General features: G+C 35.0%; 1 protein-coding gene and 1 long non-coding RNA gene across 5 annotated transcripts in view; one reads left to right on the forward strand and one right to left on the reverse strand.

The window, feature by feature from the left end:
• The window catches only part of LOC123866535, a 198,845-nt gene that overhangs the window by 54,796 nt on the left and 118,572 nt on the right, over positions 1-25,477 (forward strand). The window lies entirely within an intron of this gene.
• LOC123866538 lies at positions 7,676-24,887 on the reverse strand. The gene is made up of 3 exons (XR_006796218.1): positions 24,810-24,887; positions 19,944-19,951; positions 7,676-7,686 (listed from the first exon to the last, which is right to left on the reverse strand). It is a non-coding gene; the product is annotated as an uncharacterized LOC123866538 (long non-coding RNA).

The raw sequence follows: 25,477 nt of genomic DNA on the forward strand, positions 1-25,477 counted from the left end.
TAGTCCCAATTTTATTTGAATGTTAAGCAACCAAAGTCCATGAAATTTTGCAGACATATTCTTGAAACTAATATCTGTGACTGTTGTGTTTTAGATTTTTCTAAAAATATGTGGTTTTAAAATTGCAGGGGCTCAAAGATTTGTATGTGAGTTTTTAAGACCGCGTAACTTTGAAACCGAATATTTTAATGGAAATCTGGAAAACCACAGGCATAGATATTAGTTCCCGGAACGTTTCTACAAAATTCCATTTAGTATGATTGGTTAGTATTCCAATGAGAGATGAACTACGTTTGTATGGAGCGAGTGATGGAGAGACCCTTCTTAACACATTTCTACAATTGCCAAACTGTGAGCTACATTACGTTATGTATTTAGAGCAATCGAACTCTGTAACGCTAATCTAAGCGACAAAAAATCTTACATCACTCTGAAGAGCATAACCTAACCTCATCGAAAATGCACTGACCCAGATGTCACAGCGAAACTACGGCCGAGCGAGGAGTTGTGAAAATGCAAGGGTCGTTGGACTCGGCGTCGATCGCGTCGAGCAAATCGCGAGGAATTCAAGTGGAACGGGCGAAATCCACTTGGTATCATCCTTATTTCTTCTACTCAGTATCATCCATGGTTGGGTCAAAATACTTATAAAGTGATTTTTTCACTTCTGAGTTTCTAGCCTTCTTAGAACTTATGTAAGAAATAAACGGATAGACTTGACGTGTCAAAATATTACTATAGTAAAAATTCATCAGTATCATCCATGATATCTAAATAATCAAATGAGTAGCAATGGTCAAGAGATTTTTTTACTACTGAGTTAGAGCCTTCTAGGCAGCCTCTAAGTAGAATTTGTTTGAAATAACCAAAAACTATGAAAATAACCACTAGCAGAGATTAAAATACACAATATTATTTTCAAAAATAACTAAAGGCGGACGTCGTTGTATAACGTATGCAAAGTTTTACTTCACAACGTAAAACTTGAAAACTCCGCAACTTAGGAATAGGTACTACTATGAGTAAATAATATTAATTCAGTTCCATTTGTGATTTGATAACATTAGCATGGAGTGATTGATTTTTTAATTCCTACACGGCACAGTAAGATAAACAATGCTAATTCTACGATCTGCTAGGTAATTTTAAATATGCCAACCTAGTTATTTCCTATGATTAGGTACAATGTCCTGAAATCTAAATCAATTACTCTTAAAATTATCACTACTAGGTCACACTAACCTCTAAAACTTTGCTAATAAGAATTATTACAAATATTATTTTACTTACAAAAAATTGCATACATTATGGTTGTAATATATATAATTATTATTTATCCAAATGATCCAATTAACGTCCACGGAGGTCAATTTTGCCTAAAACACACTAAATATCTTTAGCTTTTGCATGCACAACTAGGCCACAACCTGATGTTTTATTCAACAATCTATTTTAATTAAGCGAAATTGTTGTTTTAGTAAAACGAAATTTACGAGTTAAATTGTTTTTATTATACATCTTGTTAGCATAAACTTTGTTAATAGGTTCAAATGCACACAATCGCACTCTGGGAGTACCTAGTATAATAAAACTTCTCCCTTAAATCAATATTAATTATATTTTATATTACTTGATTTATATACAGCTTGTTTGTTACTTAAGGAATACACTTCTTCACAATTTATCTCTTTGAATGATTAACAAGAACTAACTTAAAAGTAATCAGTCGTCCGGCTTTAATATCCTATTTTCCATTCATTAAATTACTGAACTGAGAAGAGTCTGTGATTGGACTGAACTTAAACTGAATTGACCAATGGGAACCTCTTAAAATTCCATCCAATGAGATTCTTTCCAAAATTCAATGCAGTTGTAAAAACAAGTATGTGATTTGACCGAAACAACAAATTATTTACGTCAAATCACACACTCTCATTTTTCTAATCCTAACGAAATACTGAATTGACCAATGAGATCCTCTTAATATTCTATCCAATGAGATTCCTGCAATTTTATAAAAAGTATCTGATTTGACTCAAACAATAAATTATTCAGTCAAATCACACCCTCAATTTTAAAATCATACCGAAACAATGAATTGACCAATGAGATCGTCTTAAAAATCCGTCCAATGAGATTCTCTCCAAGCTACAAGTAATTGTAAAAAAGTATGTGATTTGACCAAAACAATAAATTATTTAAGCCAAATCACACACCCTCAATTTTAAAATCATAACAACATACTATTATTTGGAAAATCATGACATTCGGCCATCGGACACTGTGTCGCCCCCTGGCACACACAATCATAAGTTGTAATTTTACCTAAATCATGACATTTTATTTTCTTTACAAAACACTATTATTACATTTTCCAGACACAACATATAGAAATAATTTCAATTTAATAATAGGCTAGAAATAAAATCATCTATTACGCTTTTATCTATTAACATTACGCTTTTCTTAGAACACTATTGTAAAGATAATTACAATTTCGTAATAACATAGAGAATAAAATCATTTTATGTATATTTCACTCACACAAAATCAAATTTCTATGTAATTAAAACAACAAAACCATTGAACATAACATTTTCCTACTTATTATATTATTATAAAGATAATTACAATTTATTAATAACAAAAATCAATTAATCATCTTTGTATAAATAACACAGTAAGAAGTAACAGTAATACAATAAGAAGAAATATATGGAAAGAATTTACCTAATTTACATAAATATTATGGATTTTTCAAGAGCTTGCATTAATGAAAAATACAAAAAATAAAGACAAACCGGGGGGGGAAGGCCTTATACCCAAATATGGGATCCTTATCTACATTGAATAGTGATTACCTACTCGAACAAATAATTTCACAATAATAATATATGTATGTATATTTTAGCGATAGATATAAATGTAGGTATATACTAAGTAGTTTTAACCATTTGTAAACTAACAATTTTACTAACCAACACTGTAGGTACATAACATAACATATGAACACACACACGTACAAAACAAAATTATACTTACTAACAAAACTAACATAAAATAAAGGTAAAATAGTAATAATAAAAACAAAAATAAATCAATCATCCTTGTATAAATAACACTACTCAGCGTCACTTTTACCAGCGTCGTCAGAACTACTCTCGTCGGAGCTATGTAATTCTAAAGCTTTTATATGAATCCAAGGTCGGATTCTATCAGCCGCAATGACAGTTTTATAAAGTTTGCCTTTCCTAATGAAACCGGGAATATCTGTTATTCTATAGCGGTCATTGCCTAGAACTTCAGTAACTTTGTATGGACCCACAAACTTCGACAGAAGCTTTGTACTTTTCTTATCATTATCAAAATTATTTCGAGAAATTTTCACTAAATCACCGACGTCATATTTAGTTGCGGGGATTCGACCTACATCATGTTTTTCCTTTTGTTTTACTTGGTCTTTCTTGATATTATTACTAATTTGCTCTCTAACTTGTTGTAAATCTAAATTATTATTCAAACAGTGTTCGGTATTAAGCTTATTTGATAAAACATCGCGCAATTTAATTCCAAACATAGCTTCTGTCGCAGTTTTCTGTGTTGAGGCATTTACAGTGTTGTTGATGCCCCATTGAATTTTACTCAGACACTTGTCCCAGTCGCGTTCATGGCTTGCAAAGTTTTGCGTTGACAATGAGTTCAAGATGGTTTGATTAAACCTCTCTGCTTGTCCATTAGCTCTGGGACAAGCTACTGCGTTCAATATATGCTTAATACCAAGTGTCTTACAAAAGGTCTGAAAAGCTGTTGATGTAAAACTTGTGCCTCGGTCAGAAACAATTCTAGCCGGAACGTTGAAGTCATAAAATATGTTTTCTAAAACTTTAATTGTGCTTTTGGTTTTCAAATCTTTTACCGCTCTTACGAAAACATATTTTGTAAAAGCGTCTACTACCGTTAAGATGTGGGTATTACCATTTTTACTCCTAACAAAAGGCCCAAGATGATCTATATGAATCGTGTGGAATGGTATTTGTACTTTTTCTATTGGGTACAAATGACCAGACTTTTGTCTTGACGCGTTATCTTTATTATAAGCACACTCTAAGCATGCTTCAAGATACTTTTTAACAAATTTTCTTAGTCTAGGGAACCAGTATGAATGTTGTATTCTTTCTAGAGTTTTTGTATACCCGAGATGGCCAATTTCATCGTGGTTGGCCCGACATATTTGCCATCGAGCACTTCTCGGAACAACTAGACATAGCCTATCATCTACCCTCCTATACACGGCATGGTCTCGTATAACATAACTGTTACGAATGTCCTTGCTTTCTTGGTCATTTTCGGGCCTGAGAATTTTGAATATGCGGGATATTTCGGGATCTGCTAATTGTAATGATAAAATCCAATTTTCTTTGCTTATAGCATATACGCCAACAGAGGGACCATTATCTGGTTCCACAGACAATCGGGTGTTTCTGCTTAGTGCATCCACATGTGACATTTGAACACCAGGTCGATATTCAATATCAAACGTGAACTCACTCATATGCAACCACCATCTCGCTATCCGCGGAACGAGATCTCTCTTGGTTAGTGTAGTGCGTAAGGCAGCACAATCTGTGTAAATTTTGAAATGAATGCCTAGCAAATATACGCGGAATTTCTTTAAAGAACATACGACAGCTAGCGTTTCTAGTTCGTAGGAATGCAAGTGTTTTTCTTCGGGAGTAGTCTGCCGGCTGAAATAAGCGACTGGTTTTAAAACTCTAGCGTCCTTTTGCCATTGCATAAGTATACCTCCTACACCTAAAGCACTAGCGTCAGTGTGGAGTTCTGTCTCGAGCGTGGGATCGTAAAGAGCCAAGACAGGCCTACTGGCCAACCTATCCTTCAAAGTTGAAAATGCCTGGTCTTCTGTGTTGGACCATCGCCAAACGGAGTCCTTCTTTAACAAAGATGTTAATGGACGAGCAATCTCTCCATAACCCTTAATAAATTTCCTAAAATACCCAGTCAAGCCTAGAAATTGGCGGACCTCATGAGCATTTTGTGGTGCTGGGAATTCCCGAACTGCCCTAATTTTTGATTCACTCGGCTGAATGCCTCGTGGAGAAATTTCATAACCAAGATAGCTGACAGTGTTATCAAAGAATCGACATTTGCTCAGCTTTAAGGTCAAGCCATATTGTCTAAGAAGTACTAACACGTCTTCTAGTCGTTGGAACATTTCATCAATACTTTTTGCGGGAATTAAAACGTCGTCTAAATAAGCTAACGCGTATTCAAACCGCCTGTTTCCGAGTATTTTGTTTATCATTCTCTGAAACACGGCTGGTGCATTTGCTAGACCAAAAGGCATTCTTTTAAATTCGTAATGCCCATCGGGCGTAACAAAACCAGTGAGATGTTGACTTTCTTTGGCCATGGGGATTTGATAATACCCCGAAGCGAGACCAAGAGTCGTGAAGAAACTATTGCCACTGAGATTTGAAATTTGATCTTCTATAAGCGGCAACGGAAAACGATCCTTAATAGTCTTATTATTCAAAGCCCGAAAGTCTACGCACAGTCGCTGTTCCCCAGTTTTCTTTTTTACCATCAAAATCGGGCTGGCATAGTCGGACTTCGATTCCTGAATAATATCATTTTGAAGTAATTCGTCAATAGTTTCTCGAACTTGTTCTCGTTCATGATGTGACAAACGATATGGACGGTAAACAATTGGCTTATTATCAGCTAAATCAATCTTCATATCTACATCAACCGCGCAACCTATTTCAGTAAGGTTTGTAGCAAAACAATCGCGATAGTTTTGCAATAACAAGTACAATCTATCCAATTGTTCACTATCCAAGCCTGGTCCAGTTTTAATTTCGTTTTTATTAAGAGGTTCTACAGTAGATAAGTCTTTCACAATTTTATTTACATGACAGACTTTTTGCTCACTGAACGGAATGGCCCTAGCTATTAAAACGTTTGGTTTTAAGGTTATAGTATAAGGTGACAAATTAGTAATAACAACTGCTCCCTTGCCGTTAGTAATACTAAAAGCACCCTGTAAAAGACAAAACTCTTTACCTATTTCGATACTATTATAACCTTCGATGAACACGTCTCCCGTAAAGTTACAGTTTGAATGCACCGGGACAGTGCTGGTTTTTGAGACTTCCACCGTATTAGTATTGTATAGCTTCAAAATACCTATTGAATCCTCAGAAGAGGTTATATTTGGGCTTTTATAAAATGTAAGATTAGAGCTGTCTTTTAACACGGTAATAAATGGCAATTCCGTAAAATTCTGTCCGATAATAAGCGATGTCTGCATGTGGACATCATCTATGACCAAAATCTCAATATCCGATTCAATTTCATCGACCCTAACAAACACATTTGTCTTGTATAAAGGTACCACTGACGATTGTCCAAAACCCTTAACTATTGGAACATTATCAAAACTCTTAACTACATTAAGATGTTCGGCATCGGTACTACGCAAGAGTGTACATTCGCTCCCGAAGTCAATATATGCTTTGAAAGACTTATCATTGATTACAACGGTTTTAAAGAATTTGGCGTTACTATCATTGTTAGAATCAATTTTTAGAATATTTTTCTCCACTGTACTCCCCACTTGACTGGACTTAGAATTCGAAGAAACACGGGGCTCTAATTTACACCCCTCAAAATCATGTCCTATACGATTGCATTTTTTGCACTTAATAATGGGCTTAGGGCACTTATAAAAAGGATGATCCTTATTTCGGCAATTGTAACAAGCAAATGAACTGACTTTAGTACTGTTAGAACTCGTGTTTGGGTTACCAGAGCTTGACCTTTGAGGTGTACGTTCATTTATCTTACTATTATGCAGTGGTTGGGATTTTTGAGATGCAAGAAAGCAAAGTAAATCTTCAGGCTCCAAACTATTTTGCGCCTGTGCCCCATTCCTAATCGAACGGTCGCTAATACCGTATATAATACAGTCAACAGCCTTTCGTCCACTAATTTCACATCTATTTAATAATCCTAGTTTATCATAAAAATATTCACGAAGACTTTCCCCACTACGTGAAGTGCGGTTTAACATTTCTTCTAAAAGACGTCCATAATTTTCTTCACTAGGGAAAGCCTTCCTGAGTTTAACTTGCCATTCATCCCAAGTGAAGACAACTGTTGGCAGTGCTTCAAACCATTTTTTAGCTAAGCCCGCTAACTTTTGCAAAGAGAAGTGTACAGTTTGTTTCTCGTCCCATCCATATATAGCCGCACATTCGTTAACTTTTCGGAGCCAGCTTTCGATAGTTTGGACTTTACTTGACGGATTAAACTCCGGAATAACATTGTTAAGGTTGTTGTTATTCCAGGAGTTTTTGGAAGGATCTCTTGAAACATGCTTAACTAACTTCAGGATATCTTTAGCAGAAAGATTTTTTACACGCTTACGTATCTTCCTAGGTACAACCTCTTCGCTGGAACTAGATGGGGACGGACTTCTCCACCTAGCCTTCTTTTTGTTAGGTTTACGCGACGATCGCGCTGGCGTATCAGTTGGAGTACCGGGTTCTTCACCGGACATCATCACACCTCACTGAAATACGTATAATTTCAAATTGAAATTCAAATTCAAAAGATTTTTATTCAATTAGACTTTTACAAGTTCTTTTGAATCGTCAAAAGCATCTCCCACTAGTACCATTTAGAACATAATATAATTCACACCCCTTAAAATGCTTTCCATAAAATTTCATCAGTGTGGTATAATTGCAGTAACTTCATAGAACATATCACTTGACTTGGTTACAATTGTTAATAACAATACTAGTTGACTTTGGGTTACTAAGGTGTTCATAAAACAGTTTTATCCGACGACTAGTGACTCACTCAACAACAAGTAGCAACCATCACTACCCACTCAATAAACCAGTGAAGCCACTAGCATGCCCCCTAAACTATCATAAACCGACGACCAGTGACTCACTCAACAACCAGTAGGAAGCATACCCACTCAATAAAACAGTGAAGTCACATGGTTCGCCCCCTAACATGATCCGACGACTAGCGGCTCACTCAACAACCAGTAGGAAGCATACCCACTCAATAAACCAGTGAAACCACTAGCACGCCCTCTTAGCTAACATAATCCGACGACCAGTGACTCACTCAATAACCAGTAGGAAGCATACCCACTCAATAAAACAGTGAAGTCACATGGTTCGCCCCCTAACATGATCCGACGACTAGCGGCTCACTCAACAACCAGTAGGAAGCATACCCACTCAATAAACCAGTGAAACCACTAGCACGCCCTCTTAGCTAACATAATCCGACGACCAGTGACTCACTTAATAACCAGTAGCAAACATCACTACCCACTCAATAAACCAGTGAAGTCACATGGTTCGCCCCATCATCCGGTGAACGATCATAGTTCACATATCAATCAGGCAACTTGTCATAAAAATTATTAGTAAGAATAACCTCACAATTTATGTTCACCTTGCATTGCTTGTAAGTAATTTTACATCAAAATTATCAGTAATATCAATAATAATTAAGCAAAAATTACAAATAGAAAATATTATTTCTTTAAAAGAAGGTAGGTACCAGAAGATTACAACCATTGGTTCCCTTTAGCTCAAACATATCCTGTTCTATTGCAAGCACACGATATGTTCCGCCAGTATGTGTAACAATGCGTGCTACAGTACTGCTAGAGAGTAGCCCTAGTCACGTACACACACACACACTATTACACATAATTTAAACAATAACACATTATCAGAGAGTCGCCCTGAAGTAATGTGTAACGTTACGTAACCAACAACTCGTAACAGGGTACATTGTTTTATTCAAAGTGGGTAGAAGCAACAGAAAAATCACAATTATTGGTTACATTTAGCTCAAACATATCCCGTGCTATCGGAGGGTAGCCCCGACCAAGCACGTGATATGTCCCACCAATATATGTAACAACATGCGCTGGAGTACTACTAGAGAGTAGCCCTAGTCACGACTTATGTAACCAAGAAATCGTAAAAATAAAGTTGCTTAAAAGTGGGCGCTTAGCAATCGCGTTTAATTCTTTTAGTAAAATTAATTACAAGCAATTAATTCATTTGTATATTTTTGTTTTTCGATCACGTACCTTTTTTTTTCTGGATTCTTTGTCACTTCTGAAGTATAATAAAACTTCTCCCTTAAATCAATATTAATTATATTTTATATTACTTGATTTATATACAGCTTGTTTGTTACTTAAGGAATACACTTCTTCACAATTTATCTCTTTGAATGATTAACAAGAACTAACTTAAAAGTAATCAGTCGTCCGGCTTTAATATCCTATTTTCCATTCATTAAATTACTGAACTGAGAAGAGTCTGTGATTGGACTGAACTTAAACTGAATTGACCAATGGGAACCTCTTAAAATTCCATCCAATGAGATTCTTTCCAAAATTCAATGCAGTTGTAAAAACAAGTATGTGATTTGACCGAAACAACAAATTATTTACGTCAAGTCACACACTCTCATTTTTCTAATCCTAACGAAATACTGAATTGACCAATGAGATCCTCTTAATATTCTATCCAATGAGATTCCTGCAATTTTATAAAAAGTATCTGATTTGACTCAAACAATAAATTATTCAGTCAAATCACACCCTCAATTTTAAAATCATACCGAAACAATGAATTGACCAATGAGATCGTCTTAAAAATCCGTCCAATGAGATTCTCTCCAAGCTACAAGTAATTGTAAAAAAGTATGTGATTTGACCAAAACAATAAATTATTTAAGCCAAATCACACACCCTCAATTTTAAAATCATAACAACATACTATTATTTGGAAAATCATGACACTAGTGAAAAACAAAAAAATGTCAGAGTCAAAATTTCTATGCTTAGAGCGTTACATATATTCTAGCTGATGCCCGCGACTTCGTTCCCGTAGATATAGGTTTTTAAAAACCCGTGGGAACTCAATCCACAGCGTTTTTGATTTTAGTTCCCTTCCTGATCGTTGAGACGTTGCCGCTTCAGTTTGCATGTTAAAAAACATGATTTTTACCAAAAAATAGCAATAAAATATCCATAAAAGGTGTAAGAATAATTTAAAGGTTAAATATTTTTGGTGACTGGAATAACGCAAGTAAAAATATAATTATATATGAGGTGCTAATTTTATAATATCAAGTCATATCGTTACGCACAATGACATGATTCCAAGAATTAATGCGGTTACTTTTATAAAAACCATTTTTACATAAATCAAGTAAAAAATTGTATCATTCTTTATAACGAAATATTAAAAACATTTTATAACAAACACGCATGTTCAAATAGTCAACGCAAAAAAAAACGAAGTCCTAAACGAACGCGTCACGCTCCAACAATTATTTCGCTATGTTTTAATAGACTTCTAATAAATTCTAACGATCTAATAAATTAATGTTATGTTATCAAAAAAAGAAGTGGCCGACCTCTTTATTATTTTAATGCTATCCTAATTCATATTTTTTAATAAAACAAACCAAAGAAAAAATAATTCATATTTTTTAATAAAACAAACCAAAGAAAAAATGTATTTCATTTAAATATTTCAGAACATTCAGACGATTTTTAACCCCCGACGCAAAAAGAGGGGTGTTTTAAATGTTTGACGTGTATATCTGTGTATCAGTCTGTGGCATCGTACCTCCTAAACGAATAAACCGATTTTTATTTAGTTTCTTTTGTTTGAAAGGTGGCTTGATCAAGAGTGTTCTTAGCTTTAATCTAATAAAATCTGTTCAGCTGTTTAAAAGTTATCAGCTCTTTTCTAGTTTTCTTCTAGAGGTATCTGTGTCGAAGTTTTTTGAAATTTTGAGTTATATAGTAGTTCTAAGCTAAAGAAATGGTGCCACATTGGCATTGTAAGTGCTGGCTTGGTATGTAAATAATCTCTATATTTGCAATACCAAGCTATCGTTCACGTACAACAATATTGAAACTACATGATGGTCATGGTTTGACCCGCGTGGATTCGGGTTTTTTAAAAAGTCCGTGTAAATTTTTGTTTCCGGGATAAAAATTTGCATATGTCCATTTCCGGAATACAAGCTATCTCTGTATCTATGGTCAAAATTGGTTAAGAGGATAGACATTCTAAAATGTTATGGGAAGCTCTTGATTTTCCCAGACGAATAGTAAGTAGGCTATGCCCGTCTCTGGGATATAAGCTATTATCTCTGTGCCAAACGTCGAAAATCTAGCAGACAAACAGACAGACACACTTTCGCATTTGTAATATGGGTTGGGATAACATATTATTCTATAATTTGTAAGCTCTCCAAAGTTCTATTGCAAAATCCAACAGAATACAAAACTTCAACGATATCACGCCATAGAAAAAGTGCCGAGAAGTACACCAATTTTGCTAGCCATAAAATTTCGCAAAATGGTTGGTTTATTCTTATTGCGACATTCCAGAGCGGTATTTGCCAACTTTATGATTTTATTATGATTTCAATTACTCTTATGGTCCATATATAATAAGTATAACCTTATAACTGCTCTGGTAAATGGCTTACTTAATTATTACTTTCGAGATCAGAACGTTTAAATCTAAACATTGCAACCAAGCACATGTTGAAGGAAAACGTTGTGAAAACCTTGCATGCTCCAATGTGTTTATCTCGAGTTTTTTTTCTTGAGACATTTCGCTGTGTAATTAAAACCATGACTGCATATACTCCATGCGACGAAGCCTCTTACTGCATCAAATTCTAATAAGTAGTTTGTTAATTAAAAATTAATTGATAAGGATGAAAAACAATTACATTAACCGGAAAAAGCTCGAGATTTACGATGCTATGTAATAACCACGACCGCGTCGCCACGAGGCGTGTGTAAGGCAGCCGAATTGCCAATCCACCAAATGAATAACATTTTTACAAGTCAAATTCCTTGCACGATCATATTTTTTTTTTTAAATACTACCTCTGGGAAAGTAACTTGCTAGCTTTTTCCCGCGACTTCGTCTATGTGATAAATTTTTTATAGCCTATGTCTCAGAGAGAATTTTCAGAATCCGGAAAAGGATTTATTACCGGAGATTACCTCCTACACCCCAACCTTACAAATTTTACATCTTTATAATATTAGTGTAGATGTAGCTGTGATTATTAAGCAAATTAAGCTTTTGGTTCCTTGTATATCATGGACTTCCGCAAAATAACGCCTGCTTCTATAATGCATTCTTTGTTAACGATATAGGTATGATATGATCTCTAATTTTTACCAACGGCCTTAATTTTCAGTGACCTACGATGCTGAGGTCAAGTGGCCAACAATAATTATTATCAAATTAATTAAAATACTAATGCAAACAAGAGAACGGGACATTGTAAAGCATATTTTTTAATTTCGAGTTGACTGATTGTACTATCAAGTGGGCTAAGAAGTAGGTATGACAGTTTTCATTAAACCCAACCCTCAATCAGTTTCTAGTTTTCTTTCCTCCATAACTCGGAAAGCCTCGGTAGCGAAGAGACTGAATTCCGAAAGGTCGGCGGTTCAAACCCCATTCGTTGCATTGTCGCACCCACTCCTGGGACAAGCTTCACGCTTAAATGAAGGGGAAAGGGGAGTATTAGTCATGATTATCTTAATTAATATTCTTTTAAAAAAACACGTAAAGCCATAGGTTCCGAATATCTGATGTAAAACCTCAGGGTCGTAATCACATTTTCTTAGTCGAGTTATATGCGGAAGGATCTGGAAACCCACTGCGTTACTATCCCAAGATCCTCCTACCATTATGTGATTTAAGAAAAAGGGTCATAACCCTCAGCAATGGGTAATACGATGCAGAGAGCGAAACAACGCCTTCTACTTCAAAGGCATTATTGTTTCCCTATCGCATAAATCGTTGGAGTGCTAACGGTCAAAATACTCAATGTACTAGGTATTTTTCCTACATATTTTTTACACAATAACACCTAATCTCCAAATACAATGAACGTAATTGCTGACAATGAAGAGGGTATACATTTTTTGCGTTGATAAACAAGTCTATTTATATACCAACAAAAAACCTTACAATAAATCACAAATCATCTCGTACAAAAAGCCTGAACAAAAAATTGTACCAAGTTATTGTATAAACCCATTCAAGACATATCAAGAACGTCTGTTTGATATGTCTTGAATAATTGTCATTTGATTTGTCATTTATAATAGACGAAATTAATTACCACATTTTCCTTGCATCTAACATTTGCCGAGACAAGCGTTTATACCGCTCATTCAATGTTGATGGTAGTTCAGCCGTACGAAAGTAGACATAGAATTCTAAAGAAGTTAATAGAAATAGCACCTGCTGCATTTTATACCTGGCTAGCATACCACTGATTTTTTTCAAAACACTCATATAATAATATTATTCGAAACAAACGCAAATAAACTACTTATCAAAGCAAGCATCCAAAGCATCGTTACTTCAACTGAAACGCTTTGCGTCTGTTTTTGAGTTTCACCAGACATCCCCGGGTGACAAGTTCACTTTACATCAATCATCATCATCAATCAACATTATTATCGCTGGTCCAAACAACACCGGTCTCCCTTCAGAATGAGAAGTGTTCACTACACTGACCAAGTAGGTATTGGCATACTATAAGCCTTTGAAAACATATAATGGATGACTTTCAGACATGCAGGTTTTCTCACGACGTTTTCTTTCATCGTTAAAACAAGTGATATTGAATTGCTTAAAACGTGCATAGCTTTGAAAAGTTTGTATTACTATCTGTATATGTGCGGTTGAACTTGGTTTTACCTTGTAGTATGCAACCCACATACACATAGTTTATGGCTTCTTGATCGAGAATTCTTAGATTCGGAACAGATGCAATGCGTAAAGAGCCTGTGAGGTGCGTGTCCGGGATGGCAACCGCTAATCGCTAGTCTGCCAATTCTAATACCCATTCTGAATTCTGTGGAGACAGCTTTTGAATCATTGAGAGATGCGGGCTCGCTCCGACGGGCTGTCCCTGAGATTCTCCGCCCGAGGTAGAGCTCTCTTTATTAATGCACGCCGCAGACGACAACCTAACCAACTTTAAGAAAACTATCTCCGACGCGTCTCGCAACCCCTCATTTCCTCGACGTTAAACAAGTAACAGTTTATTTCTAGACGAGAAACTCCCGAGAATTTCCCTTTTAGAATGTACCTAGACTATTTTCAACTACTTAGTAACAAATTACATGGCGTTGAAAGCCCGTCCGGCGATAGCAACTCCGTTATAAGCGTAACAAGTTTCTGCCCTTATAAATATTATTTACCTTTATAATATGTTTTATCGGGCTTTTGTGAGCGTATTTGCATAACTAAAGCTATTTTCGTTGAATATTAATAAAGGCTTGTACGTATGGAAATTGTGGACGTGAACAACAATAAGGCAATGTAAGTCTGTCGGTCCCTTTTGGGGTGGTATAACAATGGTTTTCTTCCTGCTTTAGCGAGAAAGCGAGGTGTTGTTTCCGTTACTCTACATATAAATTTAACTATCACACCTTAACTCACGATTGTATCGCCTTCACACGTTTTTATACACATTGTTTTGTTAAATACACTAATATAAATGAATAAAGGACTTTTTATAGTGCAATATCACATGGGAAAGACATTGCGTTCGCCTACTTGTGTAACTGTACGATAATATCAAGCATTACTGTATTCTGTATGCCATAGATGCATAAAACAAACCAGCTTAGCTTGTTTATATGACAAAACAGTATTTAATTTTTTTTACTACCTACCTACTTGACGCATGACTATGCCAAGAGAAACTCAAATTGAACATAAACTTTTTACACAACGACCCTGGGTAGCAGGCCGCCATTTTTTTAACCCCGACCCAAAAAGAGGGGTGTTATAAGTTCGACGTGTGTATCTGTGTGTCTGTGTATCTGTGTATCTGTCTGTGGCATCGTAGCGCCTAAACGAATGAACCGATTTTAATTTACTTTTTTTTGTTTGAAAGGTGGCTTGATCGAGAGTGTTCTTAGCTATAATCCAAAAAAATTGGTTCAGTCGTTTAAGAGTTATCAGGTCTTTTCGGTCTTTTCTAGTTACTGTAACCTTCACTTGTCGGGGGTGTTATAAATTTTTAATTTACACTTGTTGAAACATACTTGTAGGTGTCCATCCATGTAGTATGTGTTGCTACGCGTGTGTATCACACACATCAGCGTACGAATTAGTCTTCACTTTTTGAAATATAATTGAGAGCTTTGCCTATCTGGACTTTTAGGTGTAATATATTTGCCTTACAATAAATAGGATAATTATATTAGAAGTAAAATGGTAGATTATTTTGACGATTCAAAAGCACTTGTAAAAGTTTAATTGAATAAAAATAATTTGAATTTGAATTCGAATATGTTGAAACAAACAAAGAGTAAGTATCTATAATATTTATTTGCTTATTTTGCAACAAGCCAGGTCTAGGTCTAACCACACAAATCTAGACACCAATAACATCTAAACACTGCTACGTGTTGTATGCCGAGGGCGAATGAAAATTACCAAGAGCAAATATCAAAAACGTTTCTTGCAACACATTCTGATCTGGTGTCAGTATCTAATGGCTTTACGCAACTTTTCGTGTTCAAAAGCCACAGGTTTTCCGCGTCGGGAATTCTTGTGGTCTCTTCGCATCTTTATACGTCTTTGATGTAAAGTATTAAAGAATTCAGGTCATCTTTTTAACCCCCGACCCAAAAAGAGGGGTGTTATAAGTTTGACGTGTGTATCTGTGTATCTGTGTGTCTGTGTATCTGTGTGTCTGTGTATCTGTGTATCTGTCTGTGGCATCGTAGCGCCTAAACGAATGAACCGATTTTAATTTACTTTTTTTTGTTTGAAAGGTGGCTTGATCGAGAGTGTTCTTAGCTATAATCCAAAAAAATTGGTTCAGCCGTTTAAAAGTTATCAGCTATTTTCTAGTTTTCTTGTAGAAAAGAAGGTTAGATAACCCTTAGGTTCATAATATTCAAGTGTCAATTGACAAATGTCAAGCTGTCAAGATGGACGTTGCCTAGATATACATAATTATTTATTTGAAAATGATTTGTCGGGGGTGTTGAAAATTTTTAATTTACACTTGTTACCGTTGAACTTTAGAGAGTAGGTTCATGACATTTAGATGATACCCGTGAGTTCGTTTGCGTGGATTTACATTTAAAACATCCTGTGAGAATTCTGATTTTGCAGATTAAGAGTAGCCTATTTCTGTCTCCAGGATGCGATCTATCTCGTGCAAATTTTGGCAAAAACAGTTAAGCGGATGTACGTTAAAAAGTAACAGACACACAGACAGCAATGATCTGGTAATAGTAAGATTATGCCTATCAGTAGCAATTTATACTATAAACTTTTAAAATACGAATCATACTATAATTATAGCTTAGTGCAGTTACTGATCTATCGTACGAAATGCAACTTGTAGATTGTATCTCCATTATTAGGTCGATTTAATTAGAAAATAATCTAAATATTTTCACACACCACTGCACTGGCATGATTTTTGAGTTATGTGTGTCGATTGCCTGTCGATTTTTACATACAATATTATTCCATATTGTAGCAGAAAACCTGAAATAAAGAAAAAAGTTACAGGAGAATGTATAAATACGGAGGATTATTTTACAAAGAACACCAGTAGATAATATTGAGCACTATTTATTTTCTTAATTATTTCTAGTTTAGCTAACAAACACTTGACAAATATAAGAAGCTTAATATAAGAAGCTGGTTTAAATTAAAAAAAGAGATAAAAAGCGACACACATTCCGAACAAATTGAGCACGAATTAAGAGCTACCGTTGACCATATACTCGTAATACAACATCTATTACCAAGTGTGGCTGTAAACAACGATTATACAACATTTACGACGTACATTTCTCGTTTATCAGGCTGTTTTGGTGGCAATAAGAAATAGAAGCTGTAATGTATATTGCTAATTAGAAATTGTAGAGAAAGAAGTATAGGCACAACTGGTATTGAACTGGGGCGCGCGCTCTTGGTCAGATAGCCACAAACTGGTTTCATTATCAAAAGTCAATAACTTTCCGATGCATTGCGAGTCATGGCCAAGTCCGATCTGCAGACGTAATAAGCTTAACCGCGTTACCGAGTACGGGAAATGGTTCTATGATATGTTCCGAAAAGACTTGTAGTAACCTTCTACTGCTCGCTACTTATGAATGAAATTAACTTATTTGGAAAATGCGGAACTTTGGACGCTTTAGAAATTGTTTCAGGATATTCGTAGTTTTTAACTAGAGAGGATTATGCTCAAAATTTTAAGTTCACGAATCACTGAATAATAAAGGTCTGGACAAATGGTGATAGCCTAATCGTTAAGACTTGGGCCTCCTATTGGAGGGGTCCGGGGTTCGATCCCGGGCACGCACTTCTAACTTTTCGAAGTTATGTGCATTTTAATCAATTAGTCGCTTGCTTTAACGGTGAAGGGAAAAATCGTGAGGAAACCTGCATTTTTTCCTGAGAAACTGAGAGTTCTTCATAATGTTCTCAAAGGTGTATAAAGTCTTCCAATTCCTTCTCATTCTGCGAAGAGACCATTTCTCAGTAGTGAGCCGGTGATGGGTTGGTGATGATCTTGATGATGATGATGGACAATTAATATACAAGTGTAAATTAAAAATTTATAACACCCCGACAAGTGAAGGTTACAGTAACTAGAAAAGAGCTGATAACTTTCAAACGGCTCAACCGATATTCTTGGATTACAGCTAAGAACACTCTAAACTAAATTAAAATCGGTTCATTAGTTTAGGAGCTACGATGCCACAGACAGATACACAGATACACCAATACACACGTCAAACTTATAACACCCCTCTTTTTGGATCGGGGGTTAAAGTCGAGACGACAACAGCTTAGCAGCTAACGCCACGCTGAAATGAATCTATACTAATAAATAAAATTGGAGTGTCTGTCTGTAATTTCGAAATAACTACCTCATATTAAGCTCATATGGTTATTTGAACGATACCATAACTGAATCACACGTTTTTAAAATTTTTGTCTGTCTGTCTGTCTGTCTGTCTGTCTGTCTGTTTGAAAAGGCTAATCTTTGGAACGGCTGAACCGATTTTGACGGGACTTTCACAGGCAAGTAGAGGATTGACCAGGGCGTAACATAGGCTACTTTTTTAACCGACTTTCAAAAAGGGAGTTGTGTTTTTCTACCTATGTACACCGAAATCTCCGAGATTTCTGAACCGATTTGCGTCATTTCTTTTTTAATCGATTGAGGAACTTTGCGACATTGTTTCATAAAAAATTTGGAGTCCAACTCCTCAATCCTGATGCTGCAGGGGATCTGACCAATCCACGCGGGCGAAGCTGCGGGCATCAGCTAGTCATTAATAAAATGACTAATATCTTGTAAGTCTACTGTAGTCATAAATTTTAGACTAATAATAATATATTTCGTTCCGTTATTTATTGGTTTTGGGCGAAGACGAAGCACTTTGAAGGTTGCAGGTCATAAGACTAGAGCGTGAATTGATTTTGATGAATGATGATTGATGTGCGTTGGAAATGATACTATTATGACTTAAATTAAGTGTAAAGACATTATAAATCATTTAACGCTTATTTTATCAATAAAATATGGTTACTAAAATGCTAATAGAGGAGTAAAACACGAGCTATAATAATATAAATGCGAAAGAGTGTTAGTTTATTCGGATCGACGTGATTTTTTGCACGGATATGCTTGAAGATCTGGCGAGTGAAAAAACACGCAGACAAAGTCGCGGGCATCAGGTAGTAGATTTTATAAATAAATAGAGTTTACGAAAGTGTTAATAACTCCTATAACTCTTAAAGAGTTGAACAACTTTCTCGAGGGATTCCTTTTTGGAACAGCTGAAGAAATCGTCGAGATTCATAGAAAGTTGTACCTAAATGAAATGCGCATTTTATGATGATTGCTTGGATTGAAAAATAAGTGACCGTTGGCGTTTATTTATCTCTATTGATCATCATCATCATCATTATTATTATTAACTGATAGAGGCTCACTGCTGGACATTAGGTCTGCAGGGTCTTCCACACGCCATAATCAATGATTTCAGCAGGTTCCTGCGCGTGGTTTGATGTCGTTTATTCACCAATAGGAGCGTTAGTTCATCTTTTGATCTAAAAGCCACATTTAAAATGGCGGTTGCAATATTTAGGCTTAAAAATTAACAAGCAAAAGACACACTTTTGCATTTACAATATACTTAGTATGAATATGGATTACAAGATTTAATTTTCCAGCACTTGCTTCCTAGTTTTATAAAACTAATTCCATTATTCAAAACAATATTGCTCTCAAACGCATAACTTTCTTCACAAAAGCTCCCAAGCAAGTAATTCATAAGAAACAGGACAACAATATACGTCTTTATACAACACATGCTAATTAAATTAGTTTTACTCTAGCGAGTTGGACTCCTAACGTTAATGCTCAGGATGCTATATCCATAGTATCAAGCTGTTTACAAGAAAAAGAACAACCTTCTCTTATAATTACCACAAAAGTATACTTTATGTACATAGATATAGAGTTCACATTGCAGTAAATAATTGGTGAGTACATATTATAAGATTTAATATGACCTATTTTAGCTGTACCCTCGAGGCGTTTCCGCGACTAGGTTTTAACAGAATTTTATTGTTTCTTTTAGCAATGTTTACATGGGGAAGTGAACGGAAAATTATAAGAGTGTCCTTTAGAGTCTTTGGCCTGGAAAAGGCCATAATTATCTTATCATATGCAGCAATATAATATCGTCGTTTATTATGCATTCCTGTGTAGCAACTTTTTGTCATTAATGTACTAAATGTCTGTAAATAAAGAATGACTCAGGTACCTCCATTTCGAGTATTAATTTGAATGTATACTTTCAGGAAAGTAAGTGTAGGTATAAAACCTCAAAATAAAACATAGGTACAAGTCTTACGAGTAAATTATATTAAAATAAGGGCGTATACGTAAAAACTAAAATGTGTCTAAGGTACAAGTATATTATGAATCTTCTGCATAAAAGGGTTTTTATGTACAATCGTAATTAAGAATCGTTATGTCAAATTCATTCATTTATTATTACGGGTTTTCAGCACACTTACTTTAGTGGTTATTATCAAGTCTACTGAAATCTTATAGAGCTACCTATACTGTAAAAAACTGTAAAGTATTCTATAGATTATACTTAATAACTTCTAAAAACACTAACATAGAGTTTGACTCACTATGACTGTTAGTGAGCGACCAGACAGTTGCATTAATTTATTAACCGACTTCCAAAAAAGGAGGAGGTTCTCAATTCGTCGGGATCTTTTTTTTTTTTTTATTTTTTATGTATGTTCCCCGATTACTCAAAGACCCCTGGACCGATTTGGAAATTTTTTTTTTGTTTGAAAGGGTATACTGTGCAGGTGGTCCCATATAAATTTGGTGAAGATCTGATGAATATCTTCGGAGATGGAGAACAGAACTCCTCAATGAATAAGAGCAAATTGCTCGCGATCTCTGTAATAGCTTAGTAAACAGTAGGGTTTTAACTGGGCATAGCATATTATAGTACAGTGGGGCCACTAAAAATTGTGAAATAAAAAATTTTCAAAAGAAAAATAAAACCGACTTCAAAAACCAAAAACACTAAAAAGTAGAAAATAATTTTTGTTTAGCTACACATGTAATGTACCTAGGTATGAAGTCGGGCGAGCTTCACTCTTGGATTTCTAATTTTGTTTTAATATGCTCGCTCGACTTCATACCTAGGTACATTACATGTGTAGCTAAAAATTATTTTCTACTTTTTAGTGTTTTTGGTTTTTGAAGTCGGTTTTATTTTTCTTTTGAAAATTTTTTATGATTAGACAAAAGAGACATTATCTCAAGTGATATCGCGCGGATCTCAATTTAAATTAATTTGGTAATGATAGCGGCCCGCGGCGAGATGAGTGATGACTAGGTATCTCCAGCCTCTGATGTTTGAGGAGGACCGTTTATCATCCGCAAATATAACAAATTTGATTGTGTTTTTGAAGTGCTTGTATTAATTTTAATATTACTTTACAGTGTTCCAATTAGAATTCAATTCATCATCCCTTCGTCTTTCGTCAAAATGTACGCCAATCAAGTTGAGAAATGAAGGCGACTTCCGGCTTATAAAATGTTTTTAAGTAACTTTTTAGGGTTGCGTACACAAAGGATGCCAACAGGATCCTATTACTATGACTGCGCTGTCCGTGCGTCCAAAATTCAAAATTCAAATTCAAAATATTTTTATTTCAATTAGACTTTTACAAGTTCTTTTGAATGGTCAAAAGCATCTGCCACTGGTTCGGAATGCCTTTCCTACCGAGAAGAACCAGCAAGAAACTCGGCCGTTACTATAAGATTCTACAGGATTTATAGAGAATGTTCATTAAAAATGTAGATATTTGCATCAACGAATGTTAATAAACTATTTATCTCAATACGGATAGCGATCAGTAGTTACCATTGAATGCTATAAAGGTACCTATAGAAAGCATTGAACATAATACCATAGACACCAACACCTGGAGGTAATCACTTATTCTTTGACTTAATTATTTAATGTTTACCTGCCCTAACAAGAAACAAAGGTCAGATTACAATCTCAGCTAAAAAGGTCAAAATAAAATAACACAGATTGAAAATCTAAATACTTCTTGTTGTAAATATTGAACCGCGCCACGCAGCGAGCTGAAACCCTGGGAAATAGAACCCCCGATGTGTTCGAAACAAGTCAGGCTTACCTCGATTACAACCGGGATCAGCTTAATGGAAACGTTCTATATTTTAGTATATGAAAAAAAAAATGTATTTAGTTATTTCATAGTTACTTTCCAATAGAAAGCAAAGCAACGTAGTTACTGTCAAAAACTTCTTATACAATATTTGACAAAAAACCACGCTGATAAGTAACTAATAAGTAAATTCTAAAATCCATATTACAATATAGATAGCTTGAATATATTATAGAAAACTAGGACATTGGTGATCGTATTGTAACGATCACCAATGTCTTAAAAGTCGTCAAAGCTTACTTAATCTTACTCTACTTACTTTTTACTTAATCTACTTACTTGATCTTTAAAGTATTTTACTTAGATTTTTCTCGCAGCATTTTAATACATACTTACCAGGTACCTATTCCATAATCTTTATCTCTTGTATCACCTTGGACCAAAAAATCGTATAATTCGGCAAATTCATTTGAAAAAATTACCATAGTAGTTTGTGATTCGACCTAGTTATTTGGCAACTGCATAATCTTTACTTGTGATTGCGATTGATTGATAAAAATAGATTGGTTAATATATTTGTAAAAACTAATGCAAAACATCAATCTAGGTTCGAAGTGAAAACGTTGCGAGCGAAGAAAGAAAATCTAAGCGTTCAGTTTCAAACAAATATTTAAGTAAGTAGGCTACTACAATGGAATAAGTAAATGAACAACGTTTGTGCAGTATTCACTAATTACTGTTACTGACAGTATGTAAAACCAGCGTTTTAGTGCTTTCACTTGACAATTCTACAAGCTACATAGATCGTGATAATTTTCCAAATAACCAAAAATACCTGCAGGCAGTGTAAAATTATACAATAACTGGTTGCATTTTTTCACTAAAACCTAGATATTTACACCATTAAGGAAATTATAACTACTTAATTGGCAATTTAGCAATCTAAAGAACTTACTTTACAAAAAAATACCTGTGAAATACAAAAAAAAAGTATATAAAAAATAATTAGTTACAGTGGGCATTTTAGGTAAGTGTAAAGAAACAAACGACGCTTTCGAAAAATCGGATTAATTTTTTATCAGTTGTTCAAAAAACTTATTAGATATACCTGCCTAGGTAGTCTGGAGCTAATAATCTTATCTTGTAAATAAATTGTTCAGGCTCACAAAAAATAAACTATGACAGCTAAAACAAAAAGTAATAAAAGCAAAGCAGTCAAATAGCATCACGTCCGTTTGTTGACGGATATGATGAAAAAACTTAATTTAATTATAGCCACTAAGTACCTACCTGCCTAACGTTTTAAAAGTGTAAATGAATAGGTACAATCTTTTCAATAAGAAACGTAGGTGTGACTGACTATGCAGGTCATATTCTTTAGCGCTATTTTATATTGTCCATTCAAATATTGTTTAGCGTAGTAATAAGCACTTTATAAGGTCGTTTTTTATAGAACTTCCGTTTAATAGATATACTCGTGTAACCCTGCATTTAAGATGTCATTAAATTCTCGTTACAATACATATTTGAAAGGTGTATAGCTGAAATTATTTATTTGACCTGGCTTTTAAAAACTGGACAGCGATAGATATACGAGTAGGTACTTAATTATGATTGTAAATTCATAGCTCTACCTGCAGCCCAAACGCAGTTTTTCAAAATCCTGAAGAATGCTTTGTCGCATTGATTGTACTTGGACCGTAGACTGTCACTTGCAACGATAAAAAAAAGGTTAATTTTGTAGCTCTCAAAACCTGGCAATTTTTAAATCATGCTTTAGGTAGGGAAGCAAAAGTATTCCATTACCATTCCAGCACTGAATCACTTACCACGTCCATATACCTAGGTATTATCTGTTAACAAACTAAGAGAGAGTAACAATTGTTTTGAATTCATAGTAATAATAATATTATTAATACGAGTGTATCTGTCTGTGTTCTATTCTATGTTTAATAAAAGCTTATATCCCAGAAACGGACATGGGCTACTTTTTATTCCGAAGAATTACAGACTTCTCGCGTGATTTTTAAGAAACCTAAATCCACGTGGATCTAAAATGAGAACAAGTGTAAATTAAAAATGTTTAACACCCCCGACAAGACGTGAAGGTTACAGTAACTAGAAAAAAGCTGATAACTTTCAAACGGCTGAGCAGATTTTCTTGGATTATAGCTAAAAACACTCTCGGTCAAGCCACGTTTCAAACAAAAAACTAAATTAAAATCGATTCATTAGATTAGGAGCTACGATGCCACAGACAGATACACAGATACACACGTCAAACTTATAACGCCCCTCTATTTAGGTCGAGGGTTAATTATATAAAAAACTACATAGCAATATCACAGACTACATATTTTATATTTTATTTAAGCCTCAATAGCTCAACAGGTTGAGGAGCCGACTGAATTCTAAAAGGTCGGCGGTTCAAACCCCACCCGTTGCACTATTGTCGTACCTACTCCTAATACAGCTTGGCGCTTAGTTGGAGGGGAAAGGGGAATATTAGTCATGATTAACATGGCTAATATTCTTTAAAAAAAAAAAAAAAAACAAATTGCACCTTGTCAAACACAGTTCCCCCGGAAATCGTTTGACAAATGATACAAAGACTCCCGGTCATTTGTCTACTTAAATAATTATTGTTCAAGGACCAAGCTGGACTTCTGCTTTCTATCACGCGGTAATTTATTATAATATGAGTCAGTCGGGGTAGAAGTTAGGATAGCTGTCCACCAAAGGTGTACGACGAAGATGAGCGGAGTAATGAAACAAAAACTTATAACACCCCTCTTTTTGGGTCGGGGGTTAAAAAGATCGGCTCCGTTATCTATCACAACTCTAGTGCAGGATTCTAAGGCCCCGATTATACCTGTAAGTTCTCACGTAAGTAGGTTACGTAATTATTTGACAAAAACTTGACAACTTTACTAATTTAAATGGAGTGTTTACATTAATAAAGTCGTAAGTTAATAATGTAAGCTACTTACGTAAGTAAAACTTACTGGAGTATCCGCGGCGTTACATTTACGAATCGATTATTGTAAATACATTCTTAACTCCCTCACATGGCAACACTGCGCATTTTCTCGATCCTACAAGTGCCTATACCATGTTTACAATCTGCTGAACAATTGTCCTCCTGAGTTTGTTTGGGTGAAGTTAGGAAAGTGAACTGATATTATTGCGATTGAACTTTCGCATCGAAAATCTTTCTCGCAAAGCCTTGGTGGATAGCTAGCTTTACCTGCCAGGATATTATCCATTAAACACCCTTCATGACATTTTCAGTCACTAGTATCAATCACTTTATCGTGGGCTTAAATATTTTCTAAAGTTGTGACTCAAACGATTGCTATCACGATTGTAGTGTACACAAAACAGCCCAAATGAAGGAGTTAGCGTTTTAAATTTTTTAAACGTAATGGGTATTTATGAATAAAATTAATATCAGTAAAAAAAGAGTAAAATCAAGCTTTATTTTTGTCTAGCACAATAGTTAAGAGATACACAAGCTGTTTGAGCATTAAAATAAATAATAATTATCACAAAGCAGCGGTACAAAGCAGCCTTCATTCATAGCCGTCATTTACAAAGTATCCATAGATAGATATAGATAG

Source organism: Maniola jurtina, chromosome 6 (assembly GCF_905333055.1).
Source record: "Maniola jurtina chromosome 6, ilManJurt1.1, whole genome shotgun sequence".
Lineage (NCBI taxonomy): Eukaryota > Metazoa > Arthropoda > Insecta > Lepidoptera > Nymphalidae > Maniola > Maniola jurtina.